The sequence below is a fragment of the Pipra filicauda genome, unplaced genomic scaffold (assembly GCF_003945595.2).
Source record: "Pipra filicauda isolate LSUMZ 115617 unplaced genomic scaffold, ASM394559v2 scaffold117_size3949168_pilon, whole genome shotgun sequence".
NCBI classification, from domain to species: domain Eukaryota; kingdom Metazoa; phylum Chordata; class Aves; order Passeriformes; family Pipridae; genus Pipra; species Pipra filicauda.
Genome location: NW_024103629.1, coordinates 179,955 through 201,112, shown reverse-complemented (window position 1 = coordinate 201,112; position 21,158 = coordinate 179,955). Strand labels below are relative to the sequence as shown.

At 40.1% G+C, this 21,158-nt stretch overlaps 1 long non-coding RNA gene across 1 annotated transcript; it reads right to left on the bottom strand.

Annotated features, from left to right (window-relative positions):
* Positions 1–267: 267 nt before the first annotated feature.
* On the bottom strand, positions 268–1,951 carry LOC113989103. Its single transcript, XR_003541123.2, has 3 exons — positions 1,843–1,951; positions 665–712; positions 268–413 (listed from the first exon to the last, which is right to left on the bottom strand). It is a non-coding gene; the product is annotated as an uncharacterized LOC113989103 (long non-coding RNA).
* Between the last annotated feature and the right edge of the window lie 19,207 nt (positions 1,952–21,158).

Sequence of the window (21,158 nt, the reverse complement as noted above, 5' to 3'; positions counted from 1 at the left end):
CAATTCTGAATATTCTGTGATTTCCCCCCCAAAATGCGGTGTCACCAAAGCAGAGGATGAAGGAAGTAAATAGAAGCAGAAAGACACAATGGGTCCTGGGTTTCCAGACACGCAGGTCCCCAGTGACCCCTAGGTCAGAATGCATCTTCTTCCTTTTCACTGTCATTTCACTATTTAATTGTCTCTTTTCCTTCCATCTTCTCTTACACCCTGGAAACATACCATTTTTGTGGTTTTGGTTGTTTTTTTTTTTATTTATGTGTTGATTCAATCATATTATTAACTTTTTTTTCCTTCTTTTTCTCTTCAGAGGTTTCCAAAACAGTTCTTCTAGACAGTGTTAGGTTGCTCTGTGTAATGATCTTTGTTTCCAGGCTGATGAATGGAAACCAATTCTGTGACTTCAGAGCACACTGTAAAACCAAAAAGTTCAGTAATCCTCACTTAGGAAAGTAGAAAAAGCAGAGCAAATCTCTCCTTAGGTCTGCAACAGCCCTTGGTATTTTATGACCCACTGAAAATGAAAACAACCCCTTTTTTTTACATATGGGATTTATGGTCTTTCCCTGCTTAACCTCAGGGGAAGTTTGTGACAGAATACAGATTTGAGCCCATCTTTCCTGAGACCCATCTCTCCCTAGACCACTCCCCTTTAGTGACTTACCCAAGGAAGAGCTTTGCATGTATATGGCTGTTCGTTCCCCTGCCTTACCTGGGTAATAAGTGATAAAAAATGAAACCTTTAGCAGCTGATATGGCAATAATTTAGATGTGGTTGGGATTTATTATAAAACAGAACTACCTCTTTGCTAAACATCATTTTGACATTCTCAGTCTTTTTTTTTTTTACTATATGTTTTACCTGTTACATGCATTTTTAGCAACTAAAAATTTCTGTACTTTTTAGGGTATATAATTTAGTTAACATGAGTTAAAACCTATGTTTTAACCAAACATCCCACCCAGTTTATTACATGATACACCGGGTTTCAGATAAATCCAATTTAATCTAGTCAACCTTAAAAAAAATCCCAACAGAAACTGTCACATTTGTTAACAGTAATTTTTCTCTGGTTTAGTCAGGATATAATTCACTAAAACATGTATAAAGCCAAAATGTGATAGCTAGGGTGATGCAACAGTTCTGTAACACCTAAGCATACACTATACTTAAACACAAACAATTTTCTGTTGGAAAACTACATTTTTTAGGGTGTTTATAAGTCTCTAGACTTTCATTCAGAATAAATGTTAGGGACCATATCAAAGTAAATATCTGAATAAATAAGGACAACTAGCAATAAAATATTAATATTATTCAGTCAAATTTCCTTTGATTTTGACGTAACCAATTTTGAAAGTCACAAAGTAGATCACAGTTGTGTGTCATCTGATTGCATCTAATATAAATCTAGATAAAAGGTTGCATCATTTTTAATATATCAACTTACTTAGAACGCTTTTTGGCTGCTGACACATCATCAAGATTGCAGTGATCAATAAAAGCAAAGAAAATGCTGAGATATTAGAATCTTTATAATTCCCCCAGTCAATTTTTCACTCAGTACTTAGTATCCAAGTTTTATGTCTAAACTTGCCAAGCTAAAAGAGTAATTCATATGATAATGAAATGTCAAATAAGTTTTGAGCTAGAGATCTAGACACTTAAAGTATCTGATTTCATTAGGAAGCCACTTCTTAAAGATATAAGGAATGATCAGATGCTCTACTCATCTTCTGTCAACATTCAAATAGAAGTGTATTTGTTTAACTAGAATTTAGCTTCCTCCTAATAAATCACACTCCAAGAGCAGTAACATCTCATTACCAATTTTCACTTACACATTATATCATCCCGTAATGAAGAGAAAGCCTATCTTTGAAGATAGATTTATCTAATGAAGATAAACTCAGTTCACCGTGAGTTCAGACGCCAAAGAACAACAGTGATGGGATGCCTGGAAGGAAGGAAAAAAATCCTGGTTTGCAGCTGTTAGACTTGTTGATTTGGTGTCCTGCAAGAACAGGGCCAATTTGTATCAGACGAATTCTCTAATACACCTCAGGTTTTAGCCTGAAACCTGCCTGGAATGAGAAAGGTGTTATAACTGTCACATGTTGCCAGAGGGAAAATTTGGCATTTTGTACATCAGAGTGGTAAATCAAATCAAAAAGACACATCTATACCCCACCAGATACATGAAACACCTCAACAAATTTCATTTAATTATAATTATTATAGACACTGAAGCAGAAAAAAAGAAAAAAAAAAAAGAATGAGGTAGTTTTGTTTAAAATAAGAAAGGTACCGGTACCTCATGCAACCCCGTGATGCCTTGGTTTCCAGCACAGAATGCATGAAACACTTTACAACACCTATGCAGCAACTATGAGAATTTAGCATCATGACAAATACTGCTACAAAAATGTAAGTTCGATGACAACAACAGCAATGGAGAGAACAACTGGCACATCCAGAGAATTCCAACCAGACACTTGCAGCTTACAGGAGTCCCTTCAGCTATTAATAGTGAGAATAATAACATGAACTGAGATACAGTTTCAATCAAAAGGATTTGAAACCATAAGAAAAGGGAAGTCTTATAAGTAAGTATGCCAGTGTGGGAACCTGCTTAGACTACCACCTTACTGATGGAAGTTATAGGAATTACTAAGCTGAGTTTGCTTTGCTTTGCATTGACACCTGAGGCTGCAGACAGGGTGGAACTGATGGGTCATAAATGGACACATGTTCAGAATATTTCTGATAATTAAATGGGCATTTTGTAGCCTTACATCCAGTAGTTTCACTGTGTATTCTTCAATACACATTTCTTTGAATTCCTGCAAGTTGACATCATTGTTATAACCACAGAGTCCTTTCAATGACAAAGTTCCGAACCTTTCAGAGAAATAGCTGATGAGGAATTATGATGTCTGAGCTTGAGGGTTCTACTGCAGTTCTATGTGCTGGTGTCATAACCTGTGATACTGTACATCTTTTCTTTCCTTTTTTTTTTTTTTATAATCACATCCAAGCAATCACAGGAGGTCATTTGATTCATTACCTAAATTATTCCAACAAGATGAATATTCAAAGTAGAGTCCAATTTTAGCCTATCACCTCATGTTAGTCAGACTCTGGTGCCTTTGTGGGACGGTACATTTACAAGTCCTACTCAATGCATGAGAAAACACATTTCCTCTTACAAAACTAACTGAAAAACACAGAAACCTTCCTGTGTCCAAAAGCCAAGTGAATTATGCATAGCATAATATATTTCCTTAGGCTAAAATATTTTTATTGTAAACAAATAGATTATGATAGCAATGTTGACCACATAAAATGTCATCTAATTTTAACATCAACAAAACAATGTGCACATTATAAAATGAACTGATCACTCTTCATCTACTGGTTTTGCTAACAGTCATGACAGAGAAGGAAGGTCTTGCTTTTCCTATCAAAATAGATTTTGCATTGCTGCTAGTGAGAAAAGTCATTCTTTGACCTGGAAGGTAGTTTGAAAACACATAAGAAATAGAAAGATCTGAAAAGCTTAAATTTCTAGAGTAATTAGGATTCTTTCATTTAGAGAACTCATTCTTTGCCCCTAGCAAACAGAAGGAAATATTGAACCTTCATTCACTTTTCAGCTAATTAGAAATCATCTCTCAGCTTCTTACTGATATTATGCTCTTTCTTTTGGATTCTTTGTATATCCACTCTAATTAGCACTGGCACAGAAAATCACAAAAACTGCTGACACTCCCACTAATAATTTTCAGCCCAGTTTACTGGAAGATAGACATTTGTCTAGCATATCTTGTCCAGAGAGAAGGGATGCAGATATCCATTCTGGATGTAGATGTCCTAGGATTTCCAGATGTCCTTTTTGTTGAAAATTGTTTGTCATTACAGAAATTGGCTCACAGTCCATGTCCTATCATCTGCTCCCAAAAGGGTTAACACCACAGAGACAGGAAAGAGAAAGAAAAAAAAATTAAAAAAGCAAGTCTTGATTATTGCACCTTGCTTCATTTGTGTATGGATCAAAGGGGATAAACGTGCAGGCTATAACACCATTTGTTCACAGACAGTATAAACACTACTGATATGGCACTGTCTGATCTGCAGCATTCCATCTGCCAGCTGCAAGAATGAAAAAGGGAGAGCAATTAAGAATATTAATCAGGGCTTCAAGTGCTGCAAGATTCATGATTCACATGAAGAAAGACCAACATATATCAAAAGATAATGTGTTTACTTAAAATGGAAGCATGATTTCTTTAGTCCTGCATATTTAATGCAGTATATTTTTTTTCCCTGACTGCACTGAGCTTTTCCCCAAATCTCTTGCACTTGCTTTGAGTAGTCAAGCACTTAGCTGAATCTATCTCAGTCTAATTCAAGTTGCTGATTACTGATTATTTAGAAGCACTGAGTTAACATTAGAGTATCAGAGTATCAGCAGCTCGATTATTTCCCTGGTGATCTTCATTCTGGTATTTAATAATGTCATTTCATCCATTCCAATTAGACTTTTCCACTAACAAAAAAAAAGAAAAAAAAAGGGGCAAAAGTTTCTCTTAGATTTCTGGGTAAAGGTACAAAATATAACAGAGAATTTGAGCTTTGCTGGGAAATTACTTGGGAATATTGACAAAACCAATCTACAAGTTTCATGGAGAAAAATATCTTTTCTGTACAGCCGAGGTATTTCTATAAAGAATTTTAGCTTCCACTGAGGAGTTATCTCCCCACAGATAAGTGAAGAACAACACTGTAAAGATATTTAAAGTGCTTAAAGATGCAGATTAATGCCCACTGGGATTTCATATAGACATATATGCAAGTAGAAATCACAGTTTAAAATCTAAGGGAATAAAACATCTATTCAGAAATCCACCCAAAAAAAACCCCCAGTGTTCTGTGGGTACAAAAGTCCCAGAAACAACATAACACTGTGCGCAAAATATTTTTATTGCTCCTTGCCAATTTATGTGGCCTTCTTGCTTTGACAGGCACTAGGGACACAACAGGCAATGCCAAAGCAGGACTCTTCTGCACACGTGGACCACATGCCTGAGCCGAAGAAAAGAATGGTTCAGTGCAATCTGTCCTGACTGTCAGTTTGCCTCCAGCTCAGCACAATCCCTTGCGTATGTCAGGGAGGAGAAGCGTCCACTGTGGAGAACAGCCCCAGGACACTCATGGAGGTTATTTGCTGAACTTCAGAAAGCTGGCCTACAGAGAAAGCTGCAATATCCAAAGCTGGAGAAACAAAAAGTAGCTGAAACTGACTGGGGTACTTATTGCAGCTACCAGCAGTTGCAAACACTTCAAAATTAAGATAGATTCCCAAGTTGAAAGTCTACACTATTTTAATTCAGTCTCTTCTCCAGAAATAAGCAAGACTCAAGACTTTAAAGCGTAAGGTATTTAAGAAAGTTTCAGTCTGAAGTGTAAAAATGACAAAAATTATTTTATACATTTTTAAGGTAGGGTTTCTGTTGGTTTTTTTTTCCTGGATTTTAGGTCACACAACAGCTTGCATCCGTCAAGAAAAATTAAGACAAGGATGTATGAAATTTTCACATTAAAAAAACCATATTTCCTAGCTTTGAAGTAGGCAAAAAGGAGTGTTTAGGAAGTTAAAGAATCTCAGAGAGAGTCCTTTTAAAAAGATTAGCAAGACCTGCAGTAGAAGCTTGATAACCCTAAGCTGCCTTTGAAAACCATCCAAACAGGGGCTTTAGATGAACTGGAACCATTTAAAGAAGGTCTCCATGCCATCTTTAGCAATAAAACACAGACCCTGGCACTTGAATTCCTCTGTCTTTAAAAGCTGGAGTATAATGCTAAGTAGGTTGAAAGCAGATGGCGCACTAAAATGGAATGTGTAGGTAGGGGGGAAAAAAAAACAAAAGCAAAAACAAAAACAAAAACGAAAAAAAAATGGGGATATCTGGAGAAAACGACATAGAAACACCACTTTTTGTGAGCAGACAACATACCAGTGGGAAAAAATACAGAGGGTAGAATATGCTTTTATATGTGCCAGCTTCACAAATTTACATGAAGTTTAACCCTCCAAAATGCAAGGGACAGGCTGGGTACACTGGCTGCCTTATTTAAGCTTTCCTCTTAAGAAGGGTTGAGCACCTGGATGGCCTGTTCTTTGTTTAAAGAAAGAAAACCTACATCAAAGCAACGTGTTTCTCTTTTTTACTGAGACACACATATAAAGAACAACCCTTTGAGAAAGTTCAATAAAGACTGAACAAGTAGCAAACTTGATGCTAAAATTCTTCTGTGCTGGACTCCAAAAACAAATCTTCATTTCAACTTCTCTGGTTACAGTTTGTTTTCTGCGCTTGCCACCACTGCCTTTCTCATAACCTCCACCCTAGGTCTGCATTAACCCCTTCTTCAAGCGCAATAAAAGATCTCAGAAATTAAATCATTGCATGTGCTCAACACGAAGCTGTGTCCAAATGGTTGATGTTCATCTTCTGCCCTTTGGCAGTAAGAAACTTGCCTCCCCAACACCAGTAGTGTCCAAAGTCCTAATAGTTTAAAACCATAGGGCCGACCACACCAAAGGAAAAATCATGAATGCATGTTTAGAACAAAATTCTGGTCTGAAATACTCTGGGAGCACCTCAGAGAAATGTCACTCCTTGTCCCACAAACTGGTCTCCTGGGGTTGAAGGCACGGGACTGAGGCTGAGGAGGCAATTTCTGTCTATGCCACATGGTCTAGTGCAGGCAATCCAGAACAGCTTGTACTATGCAAAATCATAGGCAGTCCACCATGTAAATTTGCACAGCAATTTCTCCACTTCAGAAAGTCCCACATGATATACAGTACCTCCCACAGTGAAATCTCTATTTCTATATACGTATGTATGCAGAGTATTACTCAGAGTAACTCTGGGATAATGCTGTAACTGAAAGCAAAATCCACCTTAATTGTTCAGCACAGAATAATGGCAACAAACTCTCATTTAGGAATTTAATCTAAGTAAGCCCTTATATTTTGAATGCCTTTATTTTCTTATTTTCCCTACAGCTCTTTTGGGTTTTCCTCTTAAACAGGTTGCAGAAGTACAAGAGGATTCAGATCTAACAAGCTTCTATTATAGGAGAATGTCCTGGCTTCCCAGCTGCAGACAGGTACCTTAATGGTAGCCTGAGATAGAAAGAATTTCTTATGCCATTATCAAGATCTTTTCTGTCAGCAGCTTTCATAGTGCTGTCAGATTAGAGTCCCCCTCATTAACTGTCAGACACTATCTTGTTTTCAGTGGAAGAGAGGAGAAGAAGGGAATAATAATCCTCATAGCTACTGGATGGTTGTAGGAGAGAAATGTCGCTTAATGACATTTGTACAGCAGATAATACCAGGTAAAATAAAGGGCAGGAATTATTTTTCTCTTTTTTTTTTTTTTTTTCTCCAGAACTCCTAGAAGAAATGTTTGTTACCATTCTCTCCCAAATTGGCTTTGCAGGTGACTTGGAGGTTTTATGTCAGAAATTACTCATAGATCACAGAAGGAATAAAAGAGCCCCTTTTGCAGTCTTGAGCACACTAAAATATCGTCCTTTTCACTTCGTGATTGACAGCAGCTTCCTGTCATCCTCAGGCAATGGCAAAATTAAAAGACAGTCCTGGTCCCTGTGTTTTCCCTCCTATCACTGTGTACAGGCTCTCAGCTGTGTCAGTGTGTTATTACTGCATCTCAGTTGCTTTTCTCTAGATGAAGGGTGGGGAAAAAGCATTGTCTAAAGGTTTTTTTTCTCTCACAAGATGTTTCTCTTTCCCTCAAGAAAGTTCCGAGCTCTAGCTGCCAAATCTTTGAACTTAGTGTATCCTTTGCACTCTGGCAGAAGCACAGGACACCCCTGGTCATTCAGGAATAGAGCTGATTTGGTGTATCCTCCTTCTAGGTCTTATTTCCACCATAGAATTCTCACATTCCTCTGCCTCAGAAAATACCTAGAAATACCAAATTAAAGTTTAAAGATAATTAGAAAAGAATGGAAGCAAATTGAATAGGCACAAGATCTTTAAAACAGTACACAGATAGCATTTATCATTGAGTATTTCCATGATTTTATCTCTTAGAATAGCTGAGAAGGTTTAGATATTTTCACCTCCCCTCCCCAATCAGCACACAGACAGCCTTAATACTCATGAAAAAGATATGCAAAGGCCATAGCAAACATCATGGCTTTCTAGACTTGCAGCAGAGATAGAGTAGACAGCTGGGAAGGATAAGAGCAGCAGCCAAAGTCTCAAGAGAAGCCACTGCATTCCTAAATCTGAGCTTAAGAAGATTCCAGTAAAAGATTAAAGGAATAAAGTTAGACAAATGATCATCGGTAATAGCAAATTCTGCGCTGCATCTTTCTTTATAGTGCTTGGCAGTAAAGTAACTGATAATGTGCTTCATATGGACTGAAAAAGCCTTGTTATTTTGTATATGTAGTCTGGTTGTCATACAGGTAGGAACTTTTTGCTTTGTCTATATTCAAAGGCTTTGCACAAACAGATGTTGCTATATATCTTGACAAGCTGGGCCTTAAATGTAAGCTCTTTTAGCCAACAGTCTCAAGATGATAGGAAATAAATTCTTCTCCCTTTTTTTTCTTATCTTGGGCAGCATTTATTCTTCTTTTCCCTCAGCAGTGCTGTCTGAAGCATCTTGTTCATCCTTGTCTTGATCTCCATATGAAATCTGCCCAAGACAGACACGCTCCCAAATCACAGCAGAAATCATCTGTGTTCATGCAAGAGTAGGGAGAACATCAGCCACATCGTTGGCATTTCTTATAATCAACTTCACTTACATCCTTGGCTGTCATAGATGCACACGAGTCTAGGCTATAGAAAGCCTAACCATGCTTACCTAATGAAGTAGGAGGTAAAAACCTGTCATGACAATTTTCAAGGTTGGAGAAAAATTCTTAAATTACTGGGAAATATGCTTATAGTAATGGAAGGTGGGGGGGAAACCACAAACCACGATATCTTCAGTCTTAGATTACATTGGAAAATAGCCTAGTGGACCTCAAACTAAATTAAAAAAAAAGGAAAATACAGATCAAGTCACATGAGAAGTCCAACAGACAATCAAGAACCTTGGCTGTGACAGCCAAAACCAACACTGGACATGTTTGGGATTATTTTCAAAGTTCTTGGTTACTGCATCACACTCCTGGTGTTGGACCAACCTAAGGACCTTGGGGCTGTGAACACAGAGATTAAAGACAGGCAGGGAGATGATTCATCCACAAAGGACCAAGCAAGCCCAACATGGTGCTTGTTCCTGGACAGTGAAATAAATAGCTGACAGAAGGGTTTTGCCAAAATACTGATGCCGCATACCAAGTACCTGTGAGCAGTCTGGCAGCTTGTCAGCTGAAAGAGAGACCTGACATTGGAGTTAATCCAATACAGAAATACGTACATGGTTTCAGTTAGTTCTGTATATCTGTTTTTAAATCTAGTAACCCCCTTGTTAATACTGTTGAAATACCTTCCTGCCATGCTTGTACTTCTATGTTTCTCTGTTGTTGAAAGCCATTGCCTCTTAACTGGCAAAGAACAAAGCATTACATTCCACAGCCTAGCAGCCTTTGAAAACAGTTTTGTGCCTTTCTCTAAAACCTTACCCATAAGTTTCATGGGTGCCACAAGGGACGGGAACACCTTTCTCACTGAGTAGCATGGGCCTGAGTAGGTAACACCTGTTGCCAGTCAGAAAGACAAGTTTTCCAGTGGTAAGTCTTAGCCAGTGACAGACAAAAGGCAAACTGGAGCTTTGTGGAACCTGAAGAGCCTCCTATGAGATTGTAGCAATTATCTGAATCATCATTTTTCTTCCCTTCGGCTGGAAGGAGAATGTGATCTATTAATATATCCTTGATGGGTGGCAAGACCGGTCCCTGGTAATGCACACAGGCAGGAAGAGGCTCTCACTTGAACGGCATTTATATACTAGAGCATGGGAAAAGATGCACTGGACCATAAATAGACTCTTAATTGCCATAAGTCCACTGCCATATGGGATGTGAGGGAAAATTCCTTGAACTCCCTCCAATCAAGATACTATAGTGGTTTCATTATGGAAACAACAAAATTCAGTCTTCATGCCTTGACAAAATAGAACCTTAGCATCTTTGACCACTGACCATCTTCTGGAAAAAAACCTGGAGACCTTGAGGAATCTAAAATACCGCAAACTGAGGAGCAATTCTGAGAGTACCAGAAAACAGATTTATTCGTCAGAGTAAGTTTTGGAACCTTTAAAATTTAAACAGCATTTCTTTCAACAGTACTTGTAACTTGAAGAACAAAGGCATCAGGAGTTCAAGACAAAATGATATTTTGGAAAACAAGCTCTATCCTTATTAAGAGTCAGAAATTGTGACTATCGAGTTATCAAAATTTAAAAATAACATTGTAAAGATGTGTTACTTTAGCCTCTGAGAAGTCAAAAAAAAAGAGGGCTATTGTAGAAATGTTAACAGATAACAGCATCTACAAAAAAAAGGAGTGCTGTAAATCAAGTGGCACATCATAAATCTAAGCAGACAATTTACGAAAGCCTTGCTGAAAATCAGTGTGTCATTCCCTTCATTTCAATGTCACCATTACCCTGCAAATATAGAACACTTAGAGATAATATTTTCAGCAAGAAAAAAAAATGTGGCCTCAGAACATTACTGAGAAAAGCTGACAGATTGGATAGAATTAGGTTAAGGGGAAAAATAAACTCTGGAGGGCAAAACCTATGCAAGCTTGTAATGAAAACATGCAAATCTCAAAAACTCCAGGAGAGCTGAACCCTCACTTCAAAATATCAGTTCGGTTGCAACTGAACATCATGCTTTTGCATTAGCCCAAAGAAGAAATTTCTCTCATTTTACACTATAATTTGTCTTCAGTAAAAAGAAAATAGTACAGTCCTTGATTGAACTCACTTTGGGGTGTGGATTTCAGAGAAACCTAGACTCTGTTCCACATGAATGATGTATTCCTCATTCTGAGCATCCCACCACACTGGTCGCTCCATGCTCAGAGTCCCTTTTAGATCTAAACTTCCACATTGATTTACTCATGTTGAAAGGGTTGCAGCGCTCTGGTTCAATCCTTCTGAACAAACATATAATGAGCAATTTTTTTTCACAAAACTTGCTACAACTACTATGACCATCTGAAAACTGATTTACAATATCACAGATTGGGCAGCATAATCATGGTAGCTAAAGATAATAAATAATTATTGTTGCCATCTGGACGCTTTGAGAAGTATCCTTCTGAAGTTTGCGCTTCAGTTTCTAGTGGAAGAGAGTTGGTACAAAAGCAAAGAACAACAATAAGAAGTTAAATTTACATTAACAGAAGAATAGTTGCTAATTCGTAATCTGCAAGGGGAAGCATTGACATTAATTTAAATGCAATTTACACAGAAATATTCATGAAATTTTGTAGCTATTTTTTAGCTTGTCAAGCATATTGATGCAGTAGAATAGTTTCCTGATTATCAGTACTTTTACTTTCAACAGTATATATCACATCAGCCAAGAACCAAGGGTTTGTTTTGATACCTTTTCCCTACCTCTATGAATCTGGTTATCCCTAAAGCCAACAGTTGCAGCATGTATTTTGTGTATTTTCTTGCGTTGTTCCATTCACTGTGGTTTGCAGAATAGACTGATAATACCATAGGAAATATTTAGACCACCTTTAGCACTGTGCTGCTCACAGGCACGGCAGAGGAGAGTTCAGCTCTGCCCGATGCTCAGTGCTGAGCAGCAGCCCCCTGCTATTAGTCACACATTGCAGCATGGGTGAGCAGCAACAAGTGCTGAGGGATGACAGCTTTGGAAGCAGGGAGAGATGGTCTCTCCTTTTGCTGTTCTGTGGCTACACCTACAGGCAAGGAAGATGCAACCTTCAGCTCACAAAATAGAGGTACTTGGGGAGTACATGGCACTGCGGGTTGTGAGCAGAGATTCACCCAGTGGTCCTCAGAGCCACAGCAGATGTCTCTGGGGCATCGAGCAAGAAAAGGAGTGAAATGGCTTATGTGGGAAGCTGGAGGTCAAAAGATGAGCCACAGATATGGGAAGGAACTATAGTACAGTCCCATTTTGAGGGAAATATTGGGTGTGAATATATTGTTTTATCCCCGTCAATAGGTTTAAAAAAGGTCAAGGGAGAGAGAAAAAAATGTGTATGGCACCCACAGAGAATGATCTTGTTCCACTAAAACAGTAACCCAATTTCTGTCACCACTAATTGTTTTTATGACCATCGGTGCAGCGCCAATTTATCGCATGAGAACAGATCAAAGACCATAACTTCAGAAAATGCTTTTGCAAAACAGCCTAATTCCCTGCTATGGCTGTTTATACCATGGGGGTTCACCAAAACGGTGTCATCATTAGCCCTCCAATTTATTTCAATTACTTCGTCAAAAGCAGCATAAATAATCCAATTAGTATATTCTGATCCAAGCGGGCCCACATAATGTTCTTAAAAAAGTAAAAAAGAAAATAGGAAGAAGAGAGAGATTACTGCCTGGAAGTAGAATTCTGCTGTTTGGCTCTGATTTTGCAAGGATGACAACTGTATTATTGTGAGCTTTCACAAGTAGGACATTGCGAAATTTATCTTTTGTTAAACCAAAGTAATGTCCTGATACACTCTCAGCTGCGAACATGCATTCTCCCAGGTGCCTGCCAGAGCTCAAGAAGACTCTGGACACTCCCGGGCACATGGTGTGATTCTTGAGGCTGTCCTGTGCAGGGCTAGGAGTCGGACTTCGATGATCCTTGTGGGTCCCTTCCAACTCAGGATATTCTATGATTCCATAATTCCAGGTGGCTTCAGAGATTCCTCTGTCCTGTTCACCATGTTAATTTTGCAATCGGTACCAGCAGTAGGTATCCTGCCATGGAAACAAGCAGGGAGCAATCAGTATAATGGTTTGATCATGTTGAGCATAACAAATTTCTTTGGTAAAAAGAAACAGGTTCTCACTTCAGTTTTTATTTCATTTCTACACTGTTCATAGAAGAACACTATCTGCAAACAAAGGCAGCAGCTTTCAAATTTGAATTGCACAGCAAAGAAATGCAGCTTGGGAAAATCCAACGGGTTGTGAGGTCCACCACTGTTCCCTAACTGGATTGAACCAAAGTCCATGAGCACCAGGGCCCTGGAAGGGGGAACAAATTCACCTTGCAGAGCCTTGCACTGTTTCACACTCAGCCCTGGGAGCCAGAGACTTATTTTTGTATGCAGGACTGGAACAGACATTCCTGCAACATTGGGAAGAAGTTGGCACCCTGCAGAGCCCTTGCTTCTGATCCCCCTGCTCGCCTGCCAGGATGCAGATCCATAAGGTCCTCAGGCCACCTCCCCACAGCCTCTGGGTCATCTGTGATGAAAAGTAGAAGAAACCTTTACCACGGCAAGCAGTGGAGATACTGAGCCAGGCAAAGGCCGGCTGTAGCACCTCACCATGGAGACAAGTGATGAGTCTTTCCCTGCAGCTCCCAAGCCAGGGGCATGCAGCATGATGTGGGAGGTGCCACATGGTATGTCATCGGATGTTCATTATGCATGGGTTTTACAAAAGAGAATCATAGAATAGAATCATAGAAACAGCTGGGTTGGAAGGGACCTCTGAGATCATCAAGTCCAACCCTTGATCCACTACCGCTGTGGTTGCTAGACCATGGCACTAAGTGCCACATCCAGTCTCTTCTTAAAAACCTCCAGGGACGGAGAATCCACCACTTCCCTGGGCAGCCCATTCCAATTCTGATTACCCTCTCTGTAAAGAAATTTTTTCTAATATCTAACCTAAACCTCCCCTGGCACAGCTTGAGACCATGCCCGCTTATCTTGCTGATAGTTGCCTGGAAAAAAAGACCAACCCCCACCTGGCTACAACCTCCTTTCAAGGAGTTGTAGAGAGTGATGAGGTCTCCCTTGAGCCTCCTCTTCTCCAGGTTGAACAACCCCAGCTCCCTCAGCCTGTCCTCATAGGACTTGTGCTCGAGTCCCTTCACCAGCCTAGTTGCCCTCCTCTGGACCTGCTCCAGCACCTCAATATCCTTCCTGAACGGAGGGGGCCAGAACTGGACACAGTACTCCAGGTGTGGCCTCACCAGTGCTGAGTACAGGGGAAGAATCACTTCCTTGGACCTGTTGGCCACACTGTTCCTGATCCAGACCAGGATGCCATTGGCCTTCTTGGCCAACTGGGCACACTCTGGCTCATGTTCAGCTTCCTGTCAATCCAAACTCCCAGGTCCCTTTCTGCCTGGTTGTTCTCCAGCCACTCTGTCTCCAGCCTGTAGCGCTGCCTGGGGTTGTTGTGGCCAAAGTGCAGGACCCGGCACTTGGCCTTGTTGAACCTCATCCCGTTGGAATCAGCCGAATTCTCCAACCTATCCAGGTCCCTCTGCAGAGCCCTCCTGCCTTCCAGCTAATCAACACTCCCCCCCAGCTTAGTGTCACCTGCAAATTTGCTGATGATACACTCAATCCCCTCATCTAAACCATCAATAAAGATATTAAACAGAACTGGGTCCAACACTGATCCCTGGGGGTCACCACTAGTGACCGGCCATCAACTGGATGCAGCCCCGTTCACCACCACTCTCTGGGCCCGGCTCTCCGGTCAGTTCCTGACCCAGCACAGAGGGCCCCTGTCCAAGCCGTGGGCTGCCAGATTTTTCAGGAGAATGTTGTGGGAGATGATGTCAAAGGCTTTGCTGAAGTCCAGGTAGACACATCCACAGCCTTCCCCTCATCCAGCAGGCGGGTCACCTGATCATGAAAGGAGTTTAGGTTGGTCAGACAGGACCTGCCCTTCCTAAACCCGTGCTGGCTGGGTCTGATCTCTTGTCCATCCTGTAGGTGCTGTGTGATTGCACTGAGGATGATCTGCTCCATAACCTTGCCAGGCACTGAGGTCATATTGACGGGCCTGTAGTTTCCCGAGTCCTCCTTCCGGTCCTTTCTGTGTATTGGCGTGACATTCGCCAACTTCCAGTCATCTGGGACCTCCCCAGTGAGCCAGGACTGTTGGTAGATGATGGAGAGAGGCTTGGTGAGCTCTTCTGCCAGTTCCCTCATCACCCTTGGGTGGATCCCATCTGGTTCCATAGACTTGTGGGGATCCAAGCAGCTCAGTAGGTCACTGTTTCCTTTTGGATTACAGGGGGGCTGTTCAGACTCTTATCTCTTTCTACAAGCTCCAGGAGCCAGCTGTCCTCAGGAGAACCTGTCTTACTGTTGAAGGTTTTCTTTAAAGAATATTTATAGTGTTGACCATGACAGAGAAGAAAGGGGATGGGTTATTACTGAAGAGAAATTTGGACCCAACTTAAAGCACCCAAGAAGCCTTGTTCAACTGGTAGTGAGAGTTGTCCCCCCGTCACCCTTCAGTGCACACTGAGGTTTTATTTCTTCATTCCTAACTATTTTATGTGCGAATCAGATCTTTGTCATCCCTAAGGGCTCCCCAGGGCACCCCTAGCTTCCCATACCCATGCTAGTGAGTCCGGTGAGGCTGTCTCAGGGGTACAAAGTACATAGGCATAGTTTAGCAGTCCCTGGCACTGGGCATGGCATGTCTGCACACTCTGGGCACTGGTTTCTGTAGCTGCAAGGCACAGAGGGGTACTGGTTACACAACAATGCTAAAATGAGCTCCTTACCCTTGCCAGCAAAGTTACTGTGCCTCTGGTGGCTACTGACAAAAGCCAATAACACCCGACAAGCTAATATCCAACACTCACTTTTTAAGATAGCTGTTTGATTTGCAGCTTTTCAGACAAGTTTGTCTACTTCACTTGTCTACTGCTCGCTTGGAGTCAGGATTTCATCCTATTTGAGTCAATGACAGTATTTCTATTCAGACCAGGGGGAAGTAACACTTCAGTCCAGCAGTAGGTCTGTCTCTAAGGAGTATCACTTAGATAATTTATGATAAAAAAATTGTACCCCATTTACTGGAGGAGAGTGAGCTGGAAACCTACAGAGCTATTGGACAGGGTTCCCTCTTAATGTCCTTAATGCTGAGTGTAGGTCTACCAGTGCAGCGCAATGCCACAGAGCTGCCCGAAATAACTGCACATCAGAATGAATATACTCACCACCACAGAGATCTCAGCTTCACCTAATTAGCACTGCTGAGAAACAGGGCTGATTAACTCGGGCAGAGAGCCACAAAACCATGGCTATCCTGCTTCCAGCACTTCAGCGAACTCATTAGTGCTGTCTTGGGCACCGTTGCACAGAAACAAATTTGTGAATGAAGACCTGAAGAAGGGAAGTCATCTGATAAATGCTGCAGCTCTCAGTGGCCCTGATTAGAACCCGCTCAAAAACTGGGAGGTGGGAGAGCACATTCATCATGAATCTGAATCACACACTGCATGTAAGTTTTGCAAAACAGAGGGCTTGTTCCCCCTGCCTGCCCTGGCATGAGATGCCAGCAGGATAGTCCTGGGAATTATTTGTTGCAACACGAAGATCCTGTTGCATACTCCACATGCTTTCACTCGAAGGCACAAAAAATGCCCAGAGTGTGCCCCATTGCAGAAGTTTCGAACTATATGAACTTTAGGGTCCCTTCCAACCTAAACCATTCTTATTCCTGTATCACCAGAGGAAAAAGCCTCCCTCTAATAGACCACTTTTCCTTCCTAATGATGAACATTATCTAATAGCTAACCTAAAAACAGAAACAAAGAAATATTGTGCATGCTCCCATTACAGCCACTGAAGTACTTATGGTCCCATTTCATGGAAGGGGATAATAACCTTACCAAAATGAAATGAAATGGTGCTGTCACTAATTCCATTTAATGCTCTAACAACATCCAAATTAGATGTGCTTATTAGTTCATAACATTGCTTGTTATAATTCTTAATCTCAGATAAATCTCTCCACAACGAGGAACTAATATAATGAGCTGGTATGAAAACAGCACAATTTGTAAACAAATATTCTTAATGGCAATCATGCATGTGCCATGGCAGCAAACTGCCCAATAGTCTTGTCCTTCTGTGACTTTTTCCTAGTTGTCTGCAGTTTGCTCTCAAATTTCCCTATAAATACCATGCCATATCACTATTACTCTATTTTAAAACAGTTTTGAGGGAAATTAGCTTCTTCTGACATATTGCACTATCTCTTATAGATTGTTGAGATGTTCTGAAATTTCATCATGCTGTTATTCCAGAGTAGTTCATCTGGACATCATTCAGTGATGAATAGGAGATGAAAAAAACTCAGTCATATATGAAGATTGATCTCTGCAGTTAAGCAACGCTGTCAAACAAATTAATAGCTTTCTGTCACACTTTCCCTTGTTTGAGTTCGGTTTGAACTGGAGGGGGAGCAGGGAAGGAATCAAGCCATGACTCCACGAAAAGATATTTTGTTTTTCCCCATGTTTTTGTCTAAGAGAAAAGGATGCATTTAGAAAGAGAAAGTCATCATTCTAAAAGAATAGTCCATTGTGTATAAGACAATAAATTAGTAGGAAGGTTAATGCATTTGACAAATAGCAATAGCAATACATCAAAATAACTTTATCCAGAGACCTTTAATGTTCCCAGCACCAACAAAAAAGCTACAGAAAAACCAAACACAAGCATTGAAGAACAATGTTAAAAGAATTAGGATGTTTCAGAATCACAAAAGGATAGAAAACCATAAAATCACAAAATAGCAAAGAGATAATTTCCAAGGAAGAACATCTCAAATTCTTCAATTTCACTACTCTAAACAGTATCTGTATGTGATCAAAGTATAAAGAATATATTATTCTTTTGATTTTCAGTGAGCTCAACTACTCACTATATATCAACAACAATTTTTTTCATTTTCAACAGAGGCAGCCAGTTCCCCAGATAACATGACGGAAAGCCACCAAGAAATCAGGCCTTCAAAACACTGCTGCTGACTGTACTTAACTTCAGCAAGACTGAAAAATGAGATTCTTCCCTAAAACTTTGTTGAATAGGATTCATTCATAGCTCAGAGAGACAAAGCAAGGAGCTTCTGTTGTAATGTCCTCTGGCTAGAATCAGTATCCATCAGTATCTCCAAATGATTAATTCAGATCACTGACAGCATTGAATCTGTAATGATCTATATAAGTGAGTTAAGATTAATAGACCTAGGAGACTGAAAACAACAGAGAAAGCTGTCTGTTGCACGTGCTTGTCTCAAGTGACCTGTTTCATGCTTCTGGACCTGTATTTAGCTTTATAACCTTACATTTTGTCTCAAAAAGGACTTGTGTAATTTTTTCAGACTTTATCTGTTGGTCTCTCCACAGACCTTGATTTCTTTAATTCTAAAGTTTAAGAAATTTTGTCCTTCCCCTAAATGGTGTTTCTGAGCATGATGACCACTTGGTTCACCATGTCCAAACTGGATTACTGTATTTGAATCTGATCATAAGTCTCTATCCCAGCTCTGCAGGAAAACACCTGCCATCTTTCTTCATAGATGATGCCATGACAATGACATCAATGAGTTTAGATTCTCATCATTTCAGTGTTCCATATATCAATATCAGATTAATAAGTGCAAATGCCAACCTGTGAATTGCCAGATTTATGTCCAGCTCCAGGAAATTAAGATAACAGAGCTCAAAATAAAGGTACACAATGGATGGGAATGGAGTATTTTTGGGAAATAAAACACAAGGCCTTCTGGGTCCTACTGACATATAAGGGTTCCAAAAGACAGTAGATAAGATAACAGAAAAAAATTGACCAAAGAGTATAAAAGATACTTATCATAGAGTCACAGAATGGTTTGAGTTGGAAGGAATCTTAAAGATCATCCAGTTCCAACCCCCCTGGTTTGGGAAGGGAGACCTTCCAGTAGATCGAGTTTATCAAAGCCCCATCCAACCTGTTCTTGAACACTTCCAGGGATGCTGTATCCACAACTTCTCTAGGCAACCTCAGCCAGTCTCTTACCACTCTCACAGTAAAGATTTTTTTTTCCTAACCTGATCTAAACTTACCCTCTTTCATTTTAAAGCCATTCCCCCTTGTCCTGTTGCTACATACTCTTGTGAAAGGTCCCTCTCCAGCTTTCTTGTAGTCTCCTTTAGGTATTGGTGCTCTAAGGTCTCCCCAGAACCTTCTCTTCTCCAGGATGAACAACCTCAACTCTCTTTCTGTCTTCATAAGAGATACTTATGTCACTTAGGTTTTTGAACCCCACGTGATTGTATGGCTGCAGGCATCTTATCCTCTTCTATAATTGCTATTGACCACTGTCAAATACAGGATGAGCAGTCAGATTCACCTCAGATCTGACACAGTGCTGCTACCTGTGTGTCTTAAACTGGAAGAGAAAATGGCACAAATCCAGAAAGATGGAAAAGTGCAAAGATGCAAAGCCTCTTTCTTTCTTGCAGCCTTTCCAGGAAAGTGCCATGAACAGCTCCATCCACCTCAGCTCTCCTCTCCAGCCCTGTGTAGCTGTGCAACCCTGCTGCTTCATTTCACTCCAAAGCCTTTCAAGTAGCCTGTGTGAACTGCTAAGCAAATCAACTACAAACTAGTTTTTAATGATGGCCATAATTTAAAATAAAAACAAATCAAAAACCCTGCCAGGAATATTGCCTAAAAAGGGAGAAAACAAGACAAAATCTCTCTGAAATCCCCCAGCATCTCCAGTTCAGCTAAAGTTCTGTGTTGATGTGCAGCAGAATAATATCCTTGAGGAGGTTTTGAATTGCTCGTGACAGGTACATTTCTGTCAGTTGGTGCTGTTATTCTTGTCACTTATCCTGTCTCCCTGTTCTCTCTATGCAGAAAATGATGCCAGTCACTTGTCTGCCTCTTTCACAACAGTTTCCATATCTTCTTTCAGGCCATGCAAAGAGGTTCTTAAACAACTTTTTGAACAATTTTTTTTGGCATAATTTTCTGCAGTTTGGGGATAAGATTTTAGGAACCAAGGCACTCTTTTACTCCCTGTGTACCAGTTTATCAGAACACAGATATTATTCTGTCAGGCTTTATAGCAAGGCTCAGAGAGTGGTCGGGAATAAAAAAAGGAAAGAACAGAGATATCATTTGCATTAAGAGTATGGTTTGGTTCTTTGTATTTCAAACTTTTTTCTGGTTTTCTTTTTTCTGTCTCTATAGGTCATAAAAAATCCAATGAAAACAGAACTGTCCCTATCGACCTGAATAGCAACTAGCATAGTGAGCCATCGCCTCCGACTGTGCTTTCTGTTACTTCATTGTACATTTCCCACTAAAGGCCCCACTATGTAAAAAGTTACAATTTTGTCAACATCTATATCAATCTTAAACTGAAAATATTCCCACTTTGTGCTATCCACCTAATTTATTGGGAAAAAAAAATAACCCGCCTCTATATTTTAGTCCTCTTTTTTTCTGTGAAATTGAAGCTAGGTGTGTGTGTTTGGGGTGTGTGTGTGTTTGCACATCTTTCTCAACATCATTGGAACATACAGGTTGATTTTTAATGCAATTTAACATAATTTAGAAAGTTAACTAGGTTTCATGAAAATAAATGGAAGCAGAATCTGGAAGCAGATCCCATTCACACCTCAAAGGGAAGTACAGGAGTTTATAAGCGCTAGGGTATATACCTTGAACAGAGCCCAAAGAGAAAAGGTTCAGATGAAGATCATCTTTTCTCTCTTCTCACATCTCTCTTCCCTTGATCAGTCAAAAGATACAAATCCAAAGGACACCAGGCCTCATATTTCCAATGCTTATAAAATTATTCTTCTGCCTTCTACTTCAGTTAGCATTGCAGAGCCCAGCACGTAGCACCAAGGAGAAAGCAGGAGAAAGGATGGAATATATTCCGGCTCATGCTTCCCTATATATATATATATGTATGTATGTATTTATATATAAAATTAAAGAGAGTCCAATGCATTTACTTACATTATTTACTTGCCTGCTGTTTATGGAAGTGGATCTCAGTTGTTCCCAACCTTCTAACTGCCCTGTAATATGAGCACTAAATTGATGGTGATTACAGTTATGCATGAAGTTTCAGTATGTTGTTTATAGACTGGTATAGAAAAAAATCCCCTTTCTTTTTGT